General features: G+C 43.4%; 1 protein-coding gene across 3 annotated transcripts in view; it reads right to left on the bottom strand.

Moving 5' to 3' along the window:
• The window catches only part of LOC147458546 (uncharacterized), a 77760-nt gene extending 65829 nt beyond the window's left edge, over positions 1-11931 (bottom strand). The window contains exon 1 of one of the 3 annotated variants that reach the window (XM_086513201.1): positions 11797-11931. The gene's annotated coding sequence lies outside the window, so the exon portion shown is untranslated. Of the gene's footprint in view, positions 1-11711 lie in introns of all 3 variants that reach the window. The other 2 variants (XM_086513199.1, XM_086513200.1) reach the window with 2 other exon arrangements.
• Between the last annotated feature and the right edge of the window lie 8777 nt (positions 11932-20708).

Below are 20708 nucleotides of genomic sequence, written 5' to 3'. Positions count from 1 at the left end.
TGGTCTGTCAGCCATAATTGCAATTCCCTGTGTCTGGTCTATGATCCCCTGTGTCTGGTCTATGATCCCCTGTGTCTTCAAGCCCAAACTGACCAAGGCTCACTTCTATGGGAAAAAGTGACTTAATCCCGGCGATGGAACCATGAAACCGGCCTGTTTAATCCAAAAAGGGCGGTAGACCTTAGACTTAAACCTTATTTGCTTTCACCCATTTAATTTGTCGCCCACTTTACTTGTACTTTCAAGACACAACAAAGGGGAAAGGGATACAGGTTGCTAGATTGCACCTGTATGAGAAGACTGACACCAGATTGGCCCCTAAATAGGCAGCCATTTTGGTATTTCTTTATTCTTTAAAAGAGGGAATAAACGTTGTGGTTCCTTACAAGCTGCCCAGCACAACCTTGGCTGAATTTCAACTGTTCTGGCCCGATTTCGGCAACATAACTGTACTAGGACCCTTCACAGTTAGTATTCCCACGCATTGGACGACTTTCCCGACGCATACGAACACTTTGCAAAACCTGGCGAGAATCTGCAGCACGCTGAATTCTCTGTTTTCTGCCCCGAAAATGCGCCAGATCGCCTGTACAGCGGTCCCCTCGCGTCCCCGAACCTCCTGGGGGTATTAGGGTCCGTTTAAGGCCAAAACCCTAAAACTGAGAAAATACACAGCAGGCTGTAATTCACTGTTTCGGGCTCCGTTTTGCGTGCCGGTCGCATCCGTAGCAAGTCCTCGAGCTCCCGCACCTGTAGGGCTACTTGCCCTTTGAATCGGACGAGATTTCGCACGTGAAACCTCTCCGAATCACCTGTACCTGCGGGGGATTAGCCGCTAGCTAATCTAGTACCTGTGCAAGAGGCTCTTGCCTCGGCAATCACGCATGAACCCACACAACTGTACATTGGTCAATTGAAAAGCCCACTAGAGGGGCATAACATACTGCCATAGGGGAGAGAGAGAGAGGGCAGTGCGTAGCGTGCAGGGCATCACTCATGGCACCGCACTGTACATAAGAGGGAAAGGAAGCACTCCATAGCTCTCAACTTGTGATAGACTGAAAATGAGCCTCCCTTCTCCTAAAATCAGCGCCACTTCTTCCTGCATGAGGAAAGTGCACAGAAATGTGCCACTTGGCACATTTACAGGCTATTTCCCGTTTCGGGGTTGCCGCCTAAAAATCTCCCGACCGGTTGTCCAGTTGACTTCACGGAAGAGTAATAAAATGTTCCCCTTGTCATTCCGGAGGTAATGACGCGAACACATTTTCAGGTCCCAAAATAGCAGTTCCCTAAATTTTAGGAGATGCTGCCATTGTATCTTTCTAGGTCATCTGACCCTCTTTGTACATTGCAACCACACCAAGAACTGAAATGTAGCCTCTGTAGCAAAGGATTCCACTCTGGCTAGTCAATGACCCCACTTTGGCTAACCATAGTCCTTGTCCAACCTTAGTGCTCTCTTGCCCTCAGGCCTGGACTCCCTCTGAACAGTTCCACACTAGCTATGCAATGCACGGCAGTTAGATTTCCCGACAGATTTCGAGAAGGACATCCAGAAGGAATGGGATTGATTCGCCCAGAGAGAACATGAGAAAGTCACCACTTATGTTGACAAGTATTGGTCGGTTCTTCTAAAGGTTACTCCTTTCATGAAGATTTCCGATGAGGAAAAGATGCGAAAATTCGAAGCGGGTCTCCTACCATAGCTTTGGAAGAGCGTGAAGGTGTATCCTCACAATACCCTTCACAGGACGATGGAGTCAGCAATCATTGCTGAGAACCTACACGCTAACTACATAAGAGATACTCCGACCGGAGCAGACCATCCATCATTAGGACCGAACACTTAAGTCTGGAAAGATTACACTTTGGATGCTCAAGGGACAACCGAGCAAGAATAAGCACTCTATCCCACAAAACTGGAAGGATATGTACAAGCACTACAGTTGAGGACAACTGTTTAGAAGCCAGAGAGATGTTGCTAATGGACTATTTTCTTATTTTCTTAGTTCTAGCGTAATTTCTTTTTATTGAAATTAGGATATTTAAATATGTGCACTTGAACCGAAAGATTAGGAACTATAGATCTATTGGAATTATTAAAAGCCATCAGGAACGAAAAACTTTGATGCGTCATACGATGGGTGACACTAAGCATCACGAAGGGATTGTACTGTTAGTTCGGTAGGAGAGACCGGGAAACGGATATTCGTGATGCGTCATGTGATGGGTGACGAGAGCATCGAAAAGGGAATATTCGGTGGGTCTTGCAGAAACCCGAACTAGAAAAAAGAATACACGTAAAGACACAAGCACAAGAATACAGAAGGGTTCTGAGAAGCTTTTCTCAAAAAGCGGAATATTTTAATGTGTTTTCCGGGAAGAGCAGACACTTTCCTGCGAGGAATCTATGTCTGCATTACATTTGTGCATGTGGTTGCATCCTAGGACACTTGGGAAGTGCTGTGAAAGCATTGTTTTTAACTTATAAGGTTTTATTGAGTTTTTGGGCAAATTCAAACCATTTTTAGAATACGCCGACCTCCTACTTCATAAGTGGATAGCCACCTGGAAAATAAAGCACCAAAAACCAGCCAACGCTTTCTCTCTCCCTCTTTCTTGCAAAAGCACGAAAATAAAAATATAAAAAACGGCCAACGATCTCTACGCGGACAGTCAACCTTCAACTATTCCTGTCGTGGCCAGGGAGCTATAAAAGCATCACACGCTCTCTCTCAAAGGAGGAGTTGCCAGTGCCAGCAAGAGGAGACTCTGCCGCCAGAAGACGCAAGAGATCGCGAGACTACAAAGCACGGAGGTCGCTTTTCCCGTGCAAAGAGCGACGGGTATCTATTGTGGATTCGCCATACGAATTGTTGTCCCGTGTTTGTGTTTATTTGCAAGTACTTCATCGCAAAGGAGAAAGCGGGAAGGCCTCGGCCTACGCTTGGAAATTCCGAGAACGGAATTCAGAAATTGTCAGCGGAGCCTCGACTCCGGATACAGACGGAAAAAGGATTGAGAGCTCGTCTCTCGGATCTCCCTCACGGAAAAGAACGACTGTAGAGTATGAGAATAGAACGGAGGGTTTTCTTAGGTTCTTGTGTTTGTAAAAAGATTCTCCCTAATAAAGGATTCTCTTTTAAGGGGGGGGGACCAGCCCATCTTTTGGTCCCAAATACTATGTCGAGCTTCTCCTTCAACTCTCTTTAGTTGAAAGATTATTTATTTTCATCTTGTTGATTATTTGTGTGCACTCCCGTTTCTAACAGCTGCTTGCTAAACCTGCATATACCATCATTCAATGTCGGCGTTCTTAAAAGATCAAAGATAAAATCCATAGGAATGCTTTCCCATGGCTTATCTGGAATAGGTAGTGGCTGTTATAACGTTGGTGCCTTTTGCCTGTCAAACTTGACCTTTTGGCAAATCAGCATGCTCGCACAAAGGCATCCATATCTCTCCTCAAAGTAGGTGAATAAAAGAATGTCTCGACCGCTTTCACTGACGCATCTATACCACGATGCCCTGCATATGGTGGGACATCGCTTTCTACCATAACCTTATGTCGCAATGGCCTAGTGACACAGTCTCTACCATGTATCATCATAAAACCATCCTTGAGGGGGTAGTGCTCATGGCGTTGCCCATCTTGTGATTGTTCAAAGATCCTTGCAAAATCTTCATCAGTAGCATAATGTTCCTTCAAGTCATCAAGCTCATGATGATAAGGAATTGACACAGCTGCAATTTGTGGCTTCCTTGATAACACATCCGCCACCACATTCTTCTTGCCTTCCACATGCATAATCTAGAAGTGGAACATAGAAAGAATGTTTGCCCATCGCATATGATTTCCGGAAAACTTTGACTATGTCAAGAAGTATCGCAAGGTCTGATGATCTGTCTGGACAACAAAATCAGCACCTAACATGTAGTGCTTCCAGCTAGAGAGTGCATGAATGACGGCTAGTAGCTCTCTCATAGATTTGCATAGTATTTTCTGCACCTTGCAAGATTCTGCTCTCGTAAGCTACTACTCAACCATCTTGCATTAGCACTGCCCCAATGCTATTGCCACACGCGTCACACTGGACCACAAATGACTTCCTAAGATCAGGTAAAACAATCACGGGATCTGAAGTCAACTTTTCCTTTAAGAGACAGAAAGCTAAAATCTCTTTTTGGGTCCATCTGAAAGTGACCCCTTTCTTTTGCAAAGCGTGAAGAGGTGAAGCTATCTCTGCAAAATTCTTGATAAACCTTCTATAGTAAGAGCAGAATCCCAAGAAGCTTCGAACATCGTGCACAGTTTTCAAGTCTTGCCTTGTCTTAATAGCTTCAACCTTTGTGGGATCCATTCGGAGTCCGGACACCATTCTTTGACACTATATGGCCAAGAAAGTGGATCTCTTCCGAGAAGAATTCACTTTTCTTAGAATTGACGAGTAACCTGTGACTACGAAACTCTTCGAATACAATGATCAAGTGACGCATATGCTCCTCTTCATTCTTCGAATAGACTATCATGTCATCAAAGAATGTGCCAACAAACTTTTGATGCGAGTGGAAAATCCGGTCCATCATCCTATTGAACGTAGGAGGAGCATTTGGAAGACCAAGTGGAATCACTAAAAACTCATAGAGACCAAATGTCATCCTAAACGCAGTCTTGTGCACATCCTCTGGCCTTATACAAATCTGATGGTACCCGCACTTAAGGTCTATCCTACTGAAAATTGTACACCCTCTAAAAGGTCAAGAATATCATCAATCCTTGGAATAGGAAACCTGTTCTTGATGGTATTCTTATTCAACGCACGGTAGTCAATACACATGCGCCAAGAGCCATCCTTATTCTGCACTAGGAGCACTGAGGAGCAAAAGGGTGAAGAATTAGGCTGAATCAGCCCCTTCTCTAAAAGCTCCACAACCTGGCCAATAATCTCTTTCTGTTGTGCTGCACTAACCTTGTAGGGAGGTTTGTTTGATGGGCTACACACTGGCACCAAATCTATCGCATGGTCCTCAAGCCTCTCTGGCAGCAATTGTGACAATAATGAATCAAAAAAACAGTCATTAAACTCTCCCAAAAATGCTGACCTTTCTTTATCTAACACAGATTTTTTTAAAAAAAATTTCCGATAAAAAGATCCTTCTATTAGTTAATGAATCTGCCCATGGGGCTACAACCACCTCTACAAGAGAGTGCTACAACAATCATGGTGGGGAGAGTCTCCCAATGAAAAAACAGCATATGTACAATGAGGCTAAATCAAGAGATGGGAGGAGGGAAAAGCCACACAAGTGGACGGTAATGCCATCGGAGTACACCTTGGACCATGGTGAAGAAAGGCCCAGGACGCCAGAGTCGAAGGAAAGCCTCTCTGCGCTCCCGCATGCGGTCAGAGCTGCCCTGGAGTCTCTCGAGCTGTCCTTTGAGAGCATGGATCAGCTCTAGCCAAAGATCCTAAACAGTCTCTGCTGGTGGTACAGGGCGAGCCTCGAAGATGCGGAAGCAACGGGCCCCCCAGATGAACCACAGTGTCAGGCCACTGATAAGCTCCCAACAATCCTCTCTCTCACTGCACCACTCATGAGGAGTAAGCTTTGTGGCAAGCTGGAGTGTAGGTCGCCCCCCCCCCCCCCCCCCCCCCCTGCATCACTATCATCCTGCTAGTGGAAGATAGCTCAAACTGAAGTGTTGGGCCCGTGAGAGTGGACCAAAAAGCTGCCCCCCAAGTGTATTTCCGAGCCGTGGAAAGAGCTGGCATCAGCCGAAGAGCACGAAGTCACACCTGCTGTGCCAAAGGGCAGTCCCAAAGACAATGACGCTGACTCTCCCCGAGATGGTCACAAGCTGCACATGCGGCCGAGAGACCACTATGTACAAGCCAGCTCCCAACTGCTGTAGCTCTATGTGCGACCAGCCACTAGAACAAAGTGACTCGCCTCGACTGTCTAGAGTCCCACAACCGCTCCCAAAAAGCTGCTAAGAACTCAGCTGTGAGACACTCCTCCTGCCAATGAGGTGCTGCAGCAGGGCGAACCTCTCTCTGTGCTGCCAATATGTGATGTCCCATCGAATAGTGTAATGAAAGAAAGGGACACCAGGGTGGTCTACATAGGAGAAAGGGTCCCTCCAAAGCCACTCTCCAGGGTCCCACTGTACTCGTGTCAGTGGACAGCTCTCCCAAGCCCACAGTCTCCAGTGTCTAGTCTCGAGTTGAGGATCGATGACACAAGTTCTCCCACAGAGGCCCACCACTCGGATCCTCTAAAAACAGCACTCTGCCATCTGCGGGGCCTCTACTGCAACTCGGTGTAAATGTCCCTCACCCTGTATCTCGAAAAACAGGGAGGGTACAGTCTCTGCGCAGGCCTAAACTGAGATAAGAACCTCCAGTCGCGTGAAGGCTCCCATCCATCTGGGCGCTGCTGACTCAAGAGGTGTGAGCCACTCATCTGGTGCTGCCTCTGAGATGTCCTGACACATGCTCTGCGTCCCTTTCATGTCCTGTAACTGCAAGCCCTGAAGCTCCTCTGACAAGCCTGAAAATTGTAACCAATCACCTAAAGAGCGTACTGGACCCTCTACCATGGGACCCCAGGAAACATGAGGCCGACTACCAACCAAGTGGCCTCTCTGAGTGCTAACCATGGGGTTCCAAACCAGGGGCTGTCTCAAGCGCTCCTCCATGCAAGTAGGCTGACACTGCTCCAAGCCACGCCGCAGATGCTCCCGAGATCGGAGCAAACTCACAGCGAAACGGTCCTCCAGTCTCCTGCTCAAGCCAACTCTGCGCATCTCTGTGAAAACGCATATGGTCGAAGGTCACTAGGGGCCTCCAGCTAGAGGCACCCTAGCACGAAGTCGCTGCAGCAGGAACTCCTTCCAAGGCTCCTCACCTAGAAGAAGTCCTCTGACGATGAACTTCCCAAGAAGGGCTCTGCTCTCCTGTGCTGGGTCTATGATCCCCAACCCTCCCCGAGAACAAGGAAGAGTGATGACTTGCCAAGCCACTTTGGCCCGGGCCATCTGAGTGTCACTCCGTGACCAAAGGAAGTTCCTGATCAGCCTCTCAATCTGGCTGATACAAGAACTCGAGAAGATCCAGCAAGAAGTGATGTACCACATAGTAGCCAACAACATCTAGTTGGCCACTACAACGCTCAAATGTAGCAACTTCCTCCTGATAGACAGGAGGAGGGGAGCAATCTGCTGCTCAGGAGACAAGTCCAAACCAACCTAACAGCCCAAGTAACGAACTGCAGTCCCTGGGGGAATCCACCTGAAACCCTCACTTGGCATCCAATTGGGCATAGGAGCGCTACCAACCGAGAAAGCTAACACATATAATTTAACTGACAATTATCTGAAACATCACATGCAAAAATCAAGTACGCAGAAAGATGATTCTTAATTACAAAAGTGATAGTAGAAGCAAATACAATAGGGACAGAATCCCCTTTGAGCTTTACATCCAAAACATGAGTTTTACCGCTATGTTGAAGGGTGATCTTTTTGTCGAAGACATCCAACACGCCATGTATTCGAAACATCCAGGGGATTTCCAACAACGCATCGCACCCTTCCAATGGCATGATATAAAACTCTTTTGCGTCCACATACGATTGAATCTGCAAACGCAGCTTTCCAATGATGGGAGTAATATACTCTGAATAGCCAAGACATGCCAACCCTGCCTCTATTGTGTAACCCATCTCTTCAGCTATGATGCCCAGCTTCTTAGCTAGTTCTGGTGAGATAAAGTTTGCTTTGGCACCTGGATCGAAAAAGATAAGTGAGGTCTGGTGTCTGACTTTTCCCCATGCTCTGCATAACTCGCTGACATCCGTGCTTGCTCTCTCACCCACCATGTCTGGCACTAAACCTGCCCTAGGCTTGGGCGTCTTCCCTTTCTTGTCCTCTTTATCATCTGAGTCAGCTGGTCTTTTGTGGACAATCTGTAGCAAAGTGACCAAGCTACTCGCATATATAGCATTTATTCTCAGCCATCAAGACCTTTTCCGCGAGCGACTTACGCACAAAAGGCTTTCTTTTCTGTTTCTTTGCGTCTGCGCACCAAAAGTCTCTGTTGAGTCCTTGTCCTTGTTGACCTTTTCTAACCCCTACGACGCTTCAGGAGCCGTTTTCACAAAGGGCTTCTTTGCTGAATTTTTCTTTTGTTGCCCCCCTTTCACGTTGCCCGAAAACCCACTGTCCTCTCCCTTCAACAAGGCAAGGCTAGTGTTGGCAACTTCCATAAGCTAAGTGAGGGTAGCCACTCTGTTCATTGGACAATAATCTCGAAACCCTTTAGGCAACCCATAACAATACTTCTCAATCTGCTTTGTCAGTTGTACAAACCTGTAGGAGGTTACTGAGAGCAACGCTTTACAAAACCTCCGATCGTACTCCTGTAGGCTCTTGCAAGTAGCCGTAGTAAGTTGGTGCCAATCCGTCATGACCTTAGCTTCAAATTAATTTGACAGCCATGCAGATGCAATCATTTTGCTTGAAGTATACCCATGTGGTGGGTGCAATGTTTGGAAAGTGTTGTTTTTACCCATGGTGTTACAGGCTTGGACACTCTTAAGCGAGAAATCAATAGCAACACATGAACAAAAACTTCAAAATCATTGAAATTTAATAGAGAGAGAGAGAGAGTCAACACGGCACGGCGGAGTTCCGCCCCCGAAGCATTGGTCCCAAAGATTGGCGCCCCTTTCGGTAATTTTTTAATATTGATCACATCAAGGTACAACTCCCAAGGGTCCTCTGCTCTCAGACTCTGCGTCCAGATGCTCTGTAGAGTGAGGCCCCAGGGGCTCTTATAAAGAGAACAAGGGATGCCCAAAAGCAAAGCCCCAAAAGCATCCGGTTCAAAAGCATCTTGGCTCCAAACCCTAGAGCCGAAAGCTTCCAACGTAAATCACGAAAATCTGTACACGTGCCACATCAATAGTCAACACAAATCGCGGGTCGTCCGTACAGCCTGCTACGTCAGCATCCCCGTGTGATTGGATCTCGCTTTTTTTTAAAATAGGATTTAGGCCCCTTGGCCAACTTATGAGTTTCAAGTTCTTTAATTTAGGCCGCTCCGCTAGGCCATGTAAGTTGGTAAAACTTTATCTGCATCTTTTACTGAGGTTTGGACCTCCCTCTGTCTGGAGTACATCCAAGCGGCCATGTCACCTCATCACTTTGTGATACCCGTCTCTTGAAAGAATTGTAATCGCCCTCGATTATGCCTGCAAAATCAACATAAGTCAGAAACTAGTTCAATAGACACTGACGCACTAGACAACACATATCCAACACTTGCACAAAGACGACAGTCACTGAACATTCACATCACTATCCCCGTCGAGATCTTAGATGAGAATAATGATCTATTGTAACGTATTTAGCAATCACATCCAAATCTCACCGATCTCTTTACTATCAAATGCTCCAATCATTTCGTCTTTCAAACATGCACTCAAACATTGCACACATGAGAGAGCACATATAACGAATCATTTTAGAAATTTCCATGTTGAAGTACTTCTTTCATAAAATCATTTAGCAAAATAATGTCAACCCGTCAATATCCCTAAAATCACAAAGGAAGTCAGTGACTTTATTCCATTTGAGTAATCTGTGACAAAGAAGCGGGATAACTCCCCTCTTATGCAATCTTGGCTATACCAGATTCAACCCGTTGATCATCTGGAACTCTTGGAATAGTCGAAGCTAAACCAAAAGCCTCAACATAAAGTTCCAAAATCTGAGGAGTATCTGCTAGGTCCTTCTTCCCCATCCACTTTGCATTCAATGTTGGATAGTTCTTAAACTTGATTAAGAACCGCCGCATCACTTTACCTTCGACTTTCATTTCCTTGTGAGCAAGTATCTGTTCTGGAACAAGAATCTCCTCAGTCTCTTCCACTTCAAGTTGCTCCTCAGACTCTCTATTCACTAGCACCTAACATTTGAAAGGTATCAACCGACTCACATGAAACGCATTGTGAATCTTCCAAGTATCTTGTAACTCTTGAATTTGAAAAGGGTCATAGGGTCACATACTTAGCTTTAGAAAAGCCGCTCATTACCCTTTCGTTTCCGTAAGCGTTCCCTCTCAAACCGTAAAAGCATCCAATCATTCTCCTTCAGCTGTAAGTAACGTCGATGCTTGTCCGCTGCCTTCTTATGCAGTGCTTCTCAAGTCTCGTGTACCTTAGCAAAAGCAATGTCCAGATCTCGAGTGTAGTGATCTGCTTTAAAAATCTTATCTTTGGTGCTTAGAAAAGGTGGAACCTTCTTAGCACCCTCGATTACCTCAAATGGTGTCTTTTCCATAGATGTATCAACTGTGTTCTTATAGGCAAACTCCACCAAAAACAAATACTTTTTCCACCGAGCCTTTTGATATGAAATATATAACTTCAACAAGTCCAAAACCACTGAATTGGCTATCTCAAATTGCCTATCAATCTATGGGTGGAATGAGGATGAGAGCTACAACCGCGTGCCTATGAACCGGGAATCTCTGTCTGAAACAGTAGACTCAAGAATACCATGTAATCAAAAAATCTGCGAGACAAATAGTTTAGCCAGACGATCCGGCTTAACTGTCTTCTTTACTGGAATGAAGTGAGCATGCTTCTGACTGGCGATGATTGTCCAAATGCCATCATGCCCACTCTAAGTCTTGGGTAGATCAAAATAAAGTCCATTGTTATTCTTTCACATGGTCGAGAAGGTATGATAGAGGTTGTAGAAGACCTGGTGCCTTATGTCTGTCAAACTTCACCTTTTGACATAGTAAACAACTGCGAACAAACTCATCCACATCTTTTTTGAGCCTTGTCCAATAGAAGTAATGTTCAACACCTTTCAAAGTGGTATGTATCTATGCCGCAGTGACCCGAAAAAGGTAAGCAATGGCACTCTGTCATAACCTAATCCCTCAACGGTTGTGTAACACACAACATCGGTTTTCGCATCAAATAGCCTTCTCATACAGAATAGTGTCTCCCCACTCTGTAATTGGCTAAAGATGTCTGCAATATCAGGGTCGGTGATGAACAAATCTACCATATGTATGTATGTGTGTTTATATATATATATGTTTATTTATTTATTTATTTATATTTCCAAGACATCAAAAGAAATGCCATAAAGTTTTCTATTGATTTGACATATCTCCTCCTCCATAGAGCCACTGCTATCCGATGTAGAATCGTCATTGTCCTCTTGAAAATCCTCTTCACTTGATATCTCTTCAAAACCATCTTCAACGCGCACACATGCATATACTTATTTATTTATAATGCAGGGTTGGCTCAAGGTGCCCTTAGGAGTCATGTAGAGTGAAGCAAGGTGGTGGAGAATAATGCCATGTAATCGAACTCTATGATACTGTGAGGTGTGAGGAATGTAGTCGGACAACAGTTCACGAAACTTGACGATGCTGCTCCGCTACACTAGCCATTGAATTGGCTGCATACAGTTGAAATGGAAGGCTGTGCATGCATATAACCTTCCATATCATGCATAAAGCACCTGCAACCACAGTGCAGAAAACACTCTCGCAAGGATGCATCTCAAAAGCAGAGATAGTGGCTGGCAACATGTCAAAATCTCTCTCTCTCTCTCTCTCTCTCTCTCTCTCTCTCTCTCTCCCCGCACAAAGAGACAACTCGAAGAAGAAAAGTCCAACCTGCCGTGTCGATTGTGGCTAAAGCTTAGCGCTGAGCGCTCTCTCTCTCTCTCTCTCTCTGCGTGCGTGAGACAAGGAACTTAACTGTTTTGCACGGCTGGCGATCACGTGTCGAAACTTCCAAATTCTCTCTCACAAAATCGTAGTAGGTAGAGGAAGGACAAATAAAACCATAATATAACACACTTGATGACCTAAAGAAGCAGGAAAAAGAGCAGCCAAGACGGCTAGTTGATTTGAAAAAATGTCATTTCATTGGCCAGGGTGTGGGTTTAAGCCTCCGTGGTCTCATTATACCTCTTTTGGTCTTTGTTGATCTTCTTATTCATGCCGATTTTTTATACACATGATTCCGAAAATGGTGCCGCAACCATCGGCTCTCAAATCCAACCAGCCCCAAATTAATTCTCTTGAAAGCTTGTGAGAAGGCGATTAAAATGAGCAGCTAAGCGCAAGAATTCGAGCTCGGAGGAAAGAGATTGAAGCTCCCCAAGTTACCCGTCTCCCTACTGGCTCCTCTACCCTATTGAACGCAACTCTACGCGAGGTTTGGAGAGATTTAAATAAAAAAACTAGAGTGCTATTGAAGTGAGTCCGAGGGTAAGAGAAAACAAGGTGTCCACTGGACGAGTGGCACTGCCGGAGGCATGTGCCAATACATCGTTTTGGTTTTTTGAGGTCAAAATGTGGCAGGAGATCTCAAGACTCTAGCCTATCATAAGTTAATGTGGTAGGAGATCTCGAGAGGCTAGCCTATTAGGATTCAACAGTTACCTTTTATGGGAGAGAGAAAAAAGTTTGTAGGGAAAATTGGGCGCGTGGTGAGAGAGAGAGAGAAGAAGAAGAAGAGAATTTTAACGTCGTAGGAAACTATCCCAAGAGACCTTAAAGATCTATCCGACGAGGAGAGAGAGAGAGAGAGAGAGAGAGAGAGAGAGACTTCTCTTGCACTGTGGGTAGATAGGTGCGAGAGACTCTTCCACTCTCCAATGCCCCCCTCTCGCTGCTCAACTTTGGGCGATGATAAATTCGAGCATTGTTGCGGATTTGACAACAGTCGTTGCCATTAAAAAGTTCAATTTTTTTGAAATCAATGATGATCGAAACGCTCGTAATTTTATTGCTGTCTCATTGTCCCCATGCTCCCCTCCAAGGCTTCGAAATATATGACCGTGATTATCTTAGGCCTTAGCACCCGCAGCCAGGGATTTCACTGACGTGATCACGTTCGTGTGATTATGCACTCAACAAAGCAATTCTTTTCGTTGGGAATGCTCTAGTCATGGTAGACAGCAATCATTGGAAACATGGATGGAAGAAAATGGGTGAGTTCGGTCCAGGATTTTCAGTCCCTTCATATCACACGATACGAAATGATCTCTTGGATAAATGTTACACTGAAGTCAGAGCGTATTTTCAAAATAATACTTGGAAATATATCACTTTCATGATGCACAATTGTGAGTGATGGTTGGTCTAATGTTCAAAGAAAACCATTGATCAATGTGATGTTGGTTTGTCCAAGGGGAGAAACGTTCATAAAGATGATTGACAATTCTGGTGCAATTAAAACTGGTAAATACATTGCTAAGGTCTTGTAGTGGAAATGGCCTATGAAATTTGAGAATAGCGGAACCAAGAGAATTAGAGTGAGCATTTTTGTAAGATTACTTTGAGAACATAGGGGGTGAACTTAATTGATGGTAGCAACATAAACATAGTACTTAACTAACTTGGCATGAACAATACTTTTGCAAGAGAGAGAGGATTAGAGAACATAACAATAATTGAGGACCGGATTTACTTGGAGCCGGTGCCCCCTCCAAAAGGTGTTTGTATTATAGATTCTCCCATTAAGAGAGACTTGTTACAATACAATCTTTGTGTTCCTTGTGACTTTGGTGATGCTATGAAGATGAAAAGCTTCATGCATCACGAGCATAACATAAACTTTGCAAAAAGCATTAACTATCCCAACCCTCACTCCCAAGGCCTTAAACACCTTCGAAGGTGGAGAGAGCTAGCGGGGAATCATGGTAAGAAAGAGGAAGAAGAATCATCCATAGGAGAAAGAACTAGTTCCTCACGTATCATCACTCTTCTTGCTTAGCATAGCATAATAGCATAGTAATGAAGATGAAGAAGATGGCAAGCTTAAGCATTGAAGCATGGCTCTTGGTTGGATTTGTATTCCATAGCCAAGAGTATTGGTGTAGGCGCTCCACTTCTCAACAAGCTTGGAGAAGGAGATGAAGCTCTTGCACTTTGCACTCCACACAATGAGAGAATGTGTATGTGTGTGTGTGTGGGAGAGTATACCCCCCTCTCATGCTTGGTCTACATCTCTCTCTCTCTCTCTCTCTCTCTCTCTCTCTCTCTCTCTCTAGTAATATTTAATTATATCATTTGGGACATGTGTCCTCTTTTTCCTCTTTGAGAGAAAGAACTTAATTATTTGTTTTAATGCATCTAAATTCTCATTGGACCGCTTTAAAGCCTATCCAATAGGATTCAAGCACATCATAAGGGCCACATGTGGAGAATTTTGCCATGTGTCTTTTATGCTTCTTAAGTCATTTGGTTTGAATTGAACTCTTCAAAAACTTAGTCAATCGAGCATGGAAACCGTTTATGCCTCTTGAGAGTTTAGCTTTGAATTGAACACTTCAAGAACCTTAGTCATTTTAAGCATAAAAATCACTTCAAGCTTTGAGCAAGGTTCCCACAAACACTTAAGTTAGCAATCCGACAAGCACCTCATGCTTGGGTAGGGTTCCCACCTCAAGGTCAGCCCTAGCTTGCCTAAGGTCAAATGACTTTTTAACACTAACTTTTGGAGGTCTTTAATGAAGTTAACCCTAAAGTCTTCAAGCTCCATTAGGTAGCATTACTCTTTAACATACCATCTCTTATTTGGACCCCTTTAACCTTGGCCCCGTGTTGAGACAATTCCATAAGCACATGTCTATATTCTAACCCTTGTTCCCGTTTATTCTCCCACATTAAATGATCAATTTAATATGAGAAAATCATTTGGGTTCATTAGATATTAGATTTTATGACATTACCTCTCTCTTAAAATCATAGTCGTCCTCGACTATGAGGTAGAAGAGATAAAGTTTTAGTCATTAGTCTACATTTCTTAGTGGGTAGAGGATCTCTTTTCACCCTACGACATCATTCCAAAATGGATGACTAGTCCATTTGGTGCTTGGGAGACATAGCTACCGCAAGCATGTCTGCTCTTTAGTCCATATCATACTCCCAAAGTAGAGTGACAAATTCTACTTGGTGTTTTAGTGACTTCCTCATCACAAACATGATTCTAAGCATGCATACTATTTAAATTTATGCACAAAAGAGGATTACTCTTATAAGACAAAAACATTGTTCATCTAGAAAGCATTTACATTTGCCTATCCTAGTGCAGCATTGTAAGCATTGACAAGGTTTATACTATCCTTAAGTTGTATTCCTTGCATCCATCTAGCATCTTCAAAAGGATAAATTTTGAACTTAATAAGATATCGTCTGATAATCTTACCATGTTGTAGTACCTTGTCTTCATGCCGAAGGATAGCTTCGAGTTGTAGCACCTCTTCTTGGTCTTTGATTTCTGGAGGGTCTTCAATAATTGGTTCTCTTGGTGACTCTCCTTTGTAGGGCTTAAGTAGGCTCACACGAAAAGCATTGTGTATGAGCCAATGGTTAGGAAACTTGAGTTGATAAGCCATGTCATTGATTGGCTTCAAGATTTGAAAAGGGCCATAATATCTTTTTGCTAATTTAGCATAATGCTTTTGATGGGGCCCGTAGGACTTTTGCCCATCGTTTGCCTCATTCGAGCTTTGGGAAACTTAAGTAAGACCCAATCATTTTCTTTAAACGTTAATGCCCTTTTGTGCTTGTCAGCAGTAGCTTTTTGCCTTTGTTGAGAGATGGATATAGCCTCCTTGACCTTTTGAAAAGATTCTTGTAGGTCACGGCTATACTCATCAGCAACGAAGATCTTCCCATGTAATTTAAGTAGCAAGGGACTTTTAGGTCTTACCTCTATGATCTCAAAAGGTGCTTTTCCCGTAGTAGTATGGGTAGTAATATTGTACGCATACTCTACAAGGGTTAAGTACTTCTCCCATTGTGAGCGTTGATCTACTTCTGTAACATAAGTCTTTAATAGATTGAGTATTGTAAGATTGATTATCTCACTTTGGCCATCCGTTTGTGGGTGATAGGGCAAAGAGAAATTCATCTTGTACCTAGATTTTCAAAGACACCTTTCCCCAAAAAATTAATGGTCATTCTATGATCTCTATTTGACACGATGAATGCTGGTAATCCACGGTGTTTGAAAATCTAAGATATGAAGATGGTTGCCATTTGGTGTGCCTTAATAGTCTTTTTGACAGGAAGAAAGTGTGCTTCCTTGCTAAACCTGTCGACTATTGTCCATATTGCCATATTCCCATGGATAGACTTGGGGAATCCAAAGATAAAATCCATCGATATACTCTCACATCGTGAATTAGGGATTGTCAATGACTGGAGTAATCCAGGTTTCTTCCCTCTATCATACTTAGTCTTTTGGCATACCACACATTTTGAAACATACTCTTGTATGTCCACTTTCATGGTAGGCCAATAGAAGTACGTCTCTACTCCTCGAAGAGTAGGTTGAATGCCTCTATGCCCCACATAGAGAGGAACATGGGATTCATACATGACTTTCTCACGAAGGGAGTGGGTAACACAGCCTATTTCCATGGAGAAGATAACCATTCTGCAAGGTGAATGGTTCCTCTTTCTTCCCCAAAGCAAGGGCTGGCATTACATCTTTAAAGTCAAGGTCAGTAGCATACTCATTTATCATAGAAGATAGATCATTGTGAGTTTCTATAGATACCGCATTGACTTTTGGTCGTCGTGAAAGTGCATCGGCCACTTGGTTGTGCTTACCAGCAATGTTAGTAATTTGAAAATAAGATTATGAAAGATAATTTGCCCACCTCATTTGTTTATCGGAAATTTTGGTTTTCATCATGAAGTACTTGAGACTTTGGTGGTCTGTTTGTAAAATGAATGGAGCACCAATAAATAGTGCTTCCATGTGTCTAGGGCATGTAGAACAGCTATATATGTCCAAGACCTGTTCATCCGTATTGAGCCTTCGGCTCTCATATGCTATGGCATGCCCTTCTTGAAGCAAGACTGCTCCAAGGCAATCAACACAAGCATCACATTGGACCTCAAATGCCTTTGAGAGATCCGGAAGCATGAGGACTGGTTGAGAGGTAAGCCTCTCTTTAAGCTTGTCAAAAGCTATATGCTCCTTAGCAGTCCATGAATACTTAACATTCTTCTTTGTTAAGTCATTTAATGGTCCTACTATTTGAGAAAATTTTGCTATGAGGCATCTATAGTATGCACACATACCAATAAAGCTTCTTAGCTCATGCAAATTCCTTAGATTAGGCCATGCTTTTATTACCTCTAACTTTGATGGACCCATACGGATACCATCTTGAGAGATTGTAACTTTGATTACCTCTAACTTTGATGGACCCATACGGATACCATCTTGAGAGATTGTAACATTTAATGGTCTAGTAACTTGTGTGTAGCGGAAAATAGCATCAACATAGTGAGCATTTCATTAGAATAGATTCCTAATGAGAATAACAAGAGTGCTTGGGTGTACAAAGAAAAAAAAAGTATAACACCTAGTTAGATAGCATGAACAATACTTCAAAAGAGAGAGAAATTAAGCAATTGACAACAACTGAGGACCGGATTTGCATGGAGCCGGTCCTCCCTCCAAAAGGATTTGTATTATGGTTTCTCCCATCAAGAGAGACATTTTACAATACAATTGTTTGTGTTCCTTCAATACTAGCTAGGGCAATGAAGATGGAAACTTCAAGCACTAAGCAAAACACTTATCAAACACAACATCAATTCCCTCACGGTCTCATACCCAAGACCTCACACACCTTCAAAGATGGTGAGAGCTAGCGGGGTATGAGAGTAGATTGAGAGGAAGAAGGAGTCTTACGAGAAAGATGTACATCTCCTCACATAATCACTCATATTAGCATAGCTTAGCTTAGTAATTAGCATGGTAGAGGAGATGAGCATGCATTGAAGCTTGGCTCTTGGTTGGAGCCAAGAGTTGTTGGTGTAGGCCTCCCTTCTCACAAGCTTGGAGTAGGTGATAAGCTTTCCATTAAAGCTTGAGAAGAAGAGAGAGAGAGAGCCTTCTTACTCCACACATAGACTTGTGTGGTGTGTGTGTGTGTGTGTGTGTGTGTGCATGCAATAATGCCTTTGAAAAATCAGCCCCCTCTCTCTCTTGGTCGACCCCTCTTGCTATTTTCTCATGCTCACACCCTATTGGACCTCCCCAGGCTTAGCCAATGAAATTTAAGCAGCATAAGTGATAGCCTTCTGACATGTGTCCCCCTTTACCCTTTTGTGAGAGATTTAGGTAATTCATTAATTCAAATAAAGTCTCATTGGACCCCTTTGTCTACTAGCCAATATGAATCAGGCAAGCCATTGGGCTACTGAATGCTCATTGGACCCCTTGGGAGACTGTCCAATAGTCTTCTAGAGAGCTTAATTCCTATTGGTTCTTTTATTAAGTGTTTTTTAATTAATTAAACTAGGTTTACTCTAGCCTAATTCTCATTGTTCCACCTCCATGACCATCCAATAGGATTTGAGTACACCTTGTGGGCATCTGGGCTAGGGAGCTGGCATGTGTCCCTCATTCCCTTTGTGTAAAGGGAGCTTGTGTGTGTGTGTGTGTGAGAGAGAGTTTCTCTCTCATCTCCTACAACTAGAGCTCGCCCCCTCCTATGTAGGGATGCATGAAAACTTTTTGGGACACACACAAAGCATCCAATTTCCCTAATGTTTGACCTTTGGACACAACCTTTGAATTTTGGAACCTTAGCATTTTGGAAGTCTTAATGGGTTGAACCTTAGGGTCTTTTAAGCCCATTGTTGCACATTGCTCTTTTGCAGATGGCCCCCCCCCTTTGGATCCCTATTTTCCCTCCTTTGAATCCATATTGTGGCCAGTCTGCCAGCTTAACCAATATTCTAGCTTTTTCTCCCCTGGCACTTCCCCATATTAAACGATCAGTTTAACATGAGAAAAGCATTTAGGAGAATTAGATATTAGTTATTATGATAGAGATAATATGACCTAAGTATTGAATCTCTTGAAGGAAAAATTGGCTTTTCTTTTGTTGAGAAAAAGCTTGTTCTCCCTCAATGCTTGAAAAATCACTTGGAGATGTTGCTTGTATTCCTCTAAGGACTTGGAGTAGATGATGATATCATCAAAGAACACTCCAGTGAACTTGCGATAGGGTCTAAATATTTTCTCCATCAAATAATTGAATGTGGCTGGTGCATTGGTCAAGCCAAAAGGCATGACTATATATTCATAAGACCAAACGTTGTACGAAACGCGGTCTTTAGGATATCTTTATCCACTATCCTTATTTGATGATAGCCACTTTTAAGGTCAATCCTACTGAAGTAGGTAGAGCCTTGGCTTATCAAACAGATCTTCTACCCGAGGCACGAGAAATCTATTTTTGATAGTGATATGGTTTAGTGCTCGATAGTCCACACACGTACGGTATTTACCATATTTTTTTTACACTAAAAGGACTGGAGAACAAAAGGAAGAGGAGCTAGGCCTCACCATCTCTTTGTCTACCAATTCTTGTACTTGCCTCATGATTTCCTCTTGTTGAGCTTGGGAAACTCGATAAGGAGGCTTGTTAGGGGGTGAGCTTCCTGGTAGGAGCTCAATTTGATGGTCATCATCCCCTCGTTTTGGAGGTAAGCCCATAGGGATATCATCGATGAAAACATCTTGAAAAAATCATGTATGTAGAAATCGAGCTTTTCATTGACTTATCAAAAGCTGGTGAATTTACAAGTGGTATAGTACGACCAGACTCATTAGCATCTATATACATGCTCTTTTCCCTATAGGTGAAGTAGATTCTCCTTTCAGGGAACTTCATGTTGGCAGCCATGCTATTGAACCATGGTGCTCCTAGGATAGTATCCTCATGTTGCTGTGGATGAAGGCCAATACTTTGTCGGTGGCACCAAAGGTGCCATCATAGGTGAGAAAAGAGATACTCTTTCCTCCCTCTTTGAACTTCTTGAGCTTTGATGATCTTCGCCATGCAAGGTATGATTTGCAATGTCCTCCCCTCTTGTATTCTCTGGGAGAATAGCCATAGCTTTTGTTGTAAGAGGAGGAAGGTGAAGAAGAAGGAGAAGAGTGTGATCTCTTTCTTGACCTTTTCTTCCTTTGTTTCCTCTCTTCCCTTTCGGAGTGACGAGGAGAAGGACTATGTGTTGACCGTTTCCTCATGGGAGGAGTTGGCAATGTCTAGACCGCCGTTTTCATGGAGCCACATCTTCAGAGGAACTTAGGGATTCATTACTTTCTTGTTCTTTGGATTCCTCCTCTCATATGGGAGAGAGTCTTGTTTTGGGGGTCTCATCAAGAGGCCTCCCAAGCTCTCTCTCCTCTTAGAGAGGAAGAAAAATCCCATAAGCACGAAGTTGTTGAGTAACTTCGGCTTGCAAAGTAGGGTTGCCCATAGCTTGATGCAACCTAGTAAACAAGATAATTGATAAACATGGGGGCATCATCATTAGCACCTCATGTGCAAAATCAAAATATCAATGTTCATTCTACTCTCTTGGTTATTGTCAGCCATGCTAATTATACTTATGTGTTTACTTAGTGTATTCTTTGGCAATTCAAAGCCTTAGTTGCTACTCCTCTTAGCCTTTGAAAATAAGCACTTAAGTATCTACACCCACGGCTCGAATTGGTTAATAATAAAAAGTAGTGGGGTGGGTCTAACATAGAAAAATTGTCGAGGAATAGCTCCTTTCAAACTTCTTATGGCTCAATAATGGTAAAACCGTTGGCAAGTCTAAAAAGACCCCATTGTT

Source organism: Adiantum capillus-veneris, chromosome 5, assembly GCF_014529385.1.
Source record: "Adiantum capillus-veneris isolate H3 chromosome 5, ASM1452938v2, whole genome shotgun sequence".
NCBI lineage: Eukaryota > Viridiplantae > Streptophyta > Polypodiopsida > Polypodiales > Pteridaceae > Adiantum > Adiantum capillus-veneris.
Note: the sequence above shows the minus strand (reverse complement) of the source record. Positions and strands in the feature narration are given on the sequence as shown.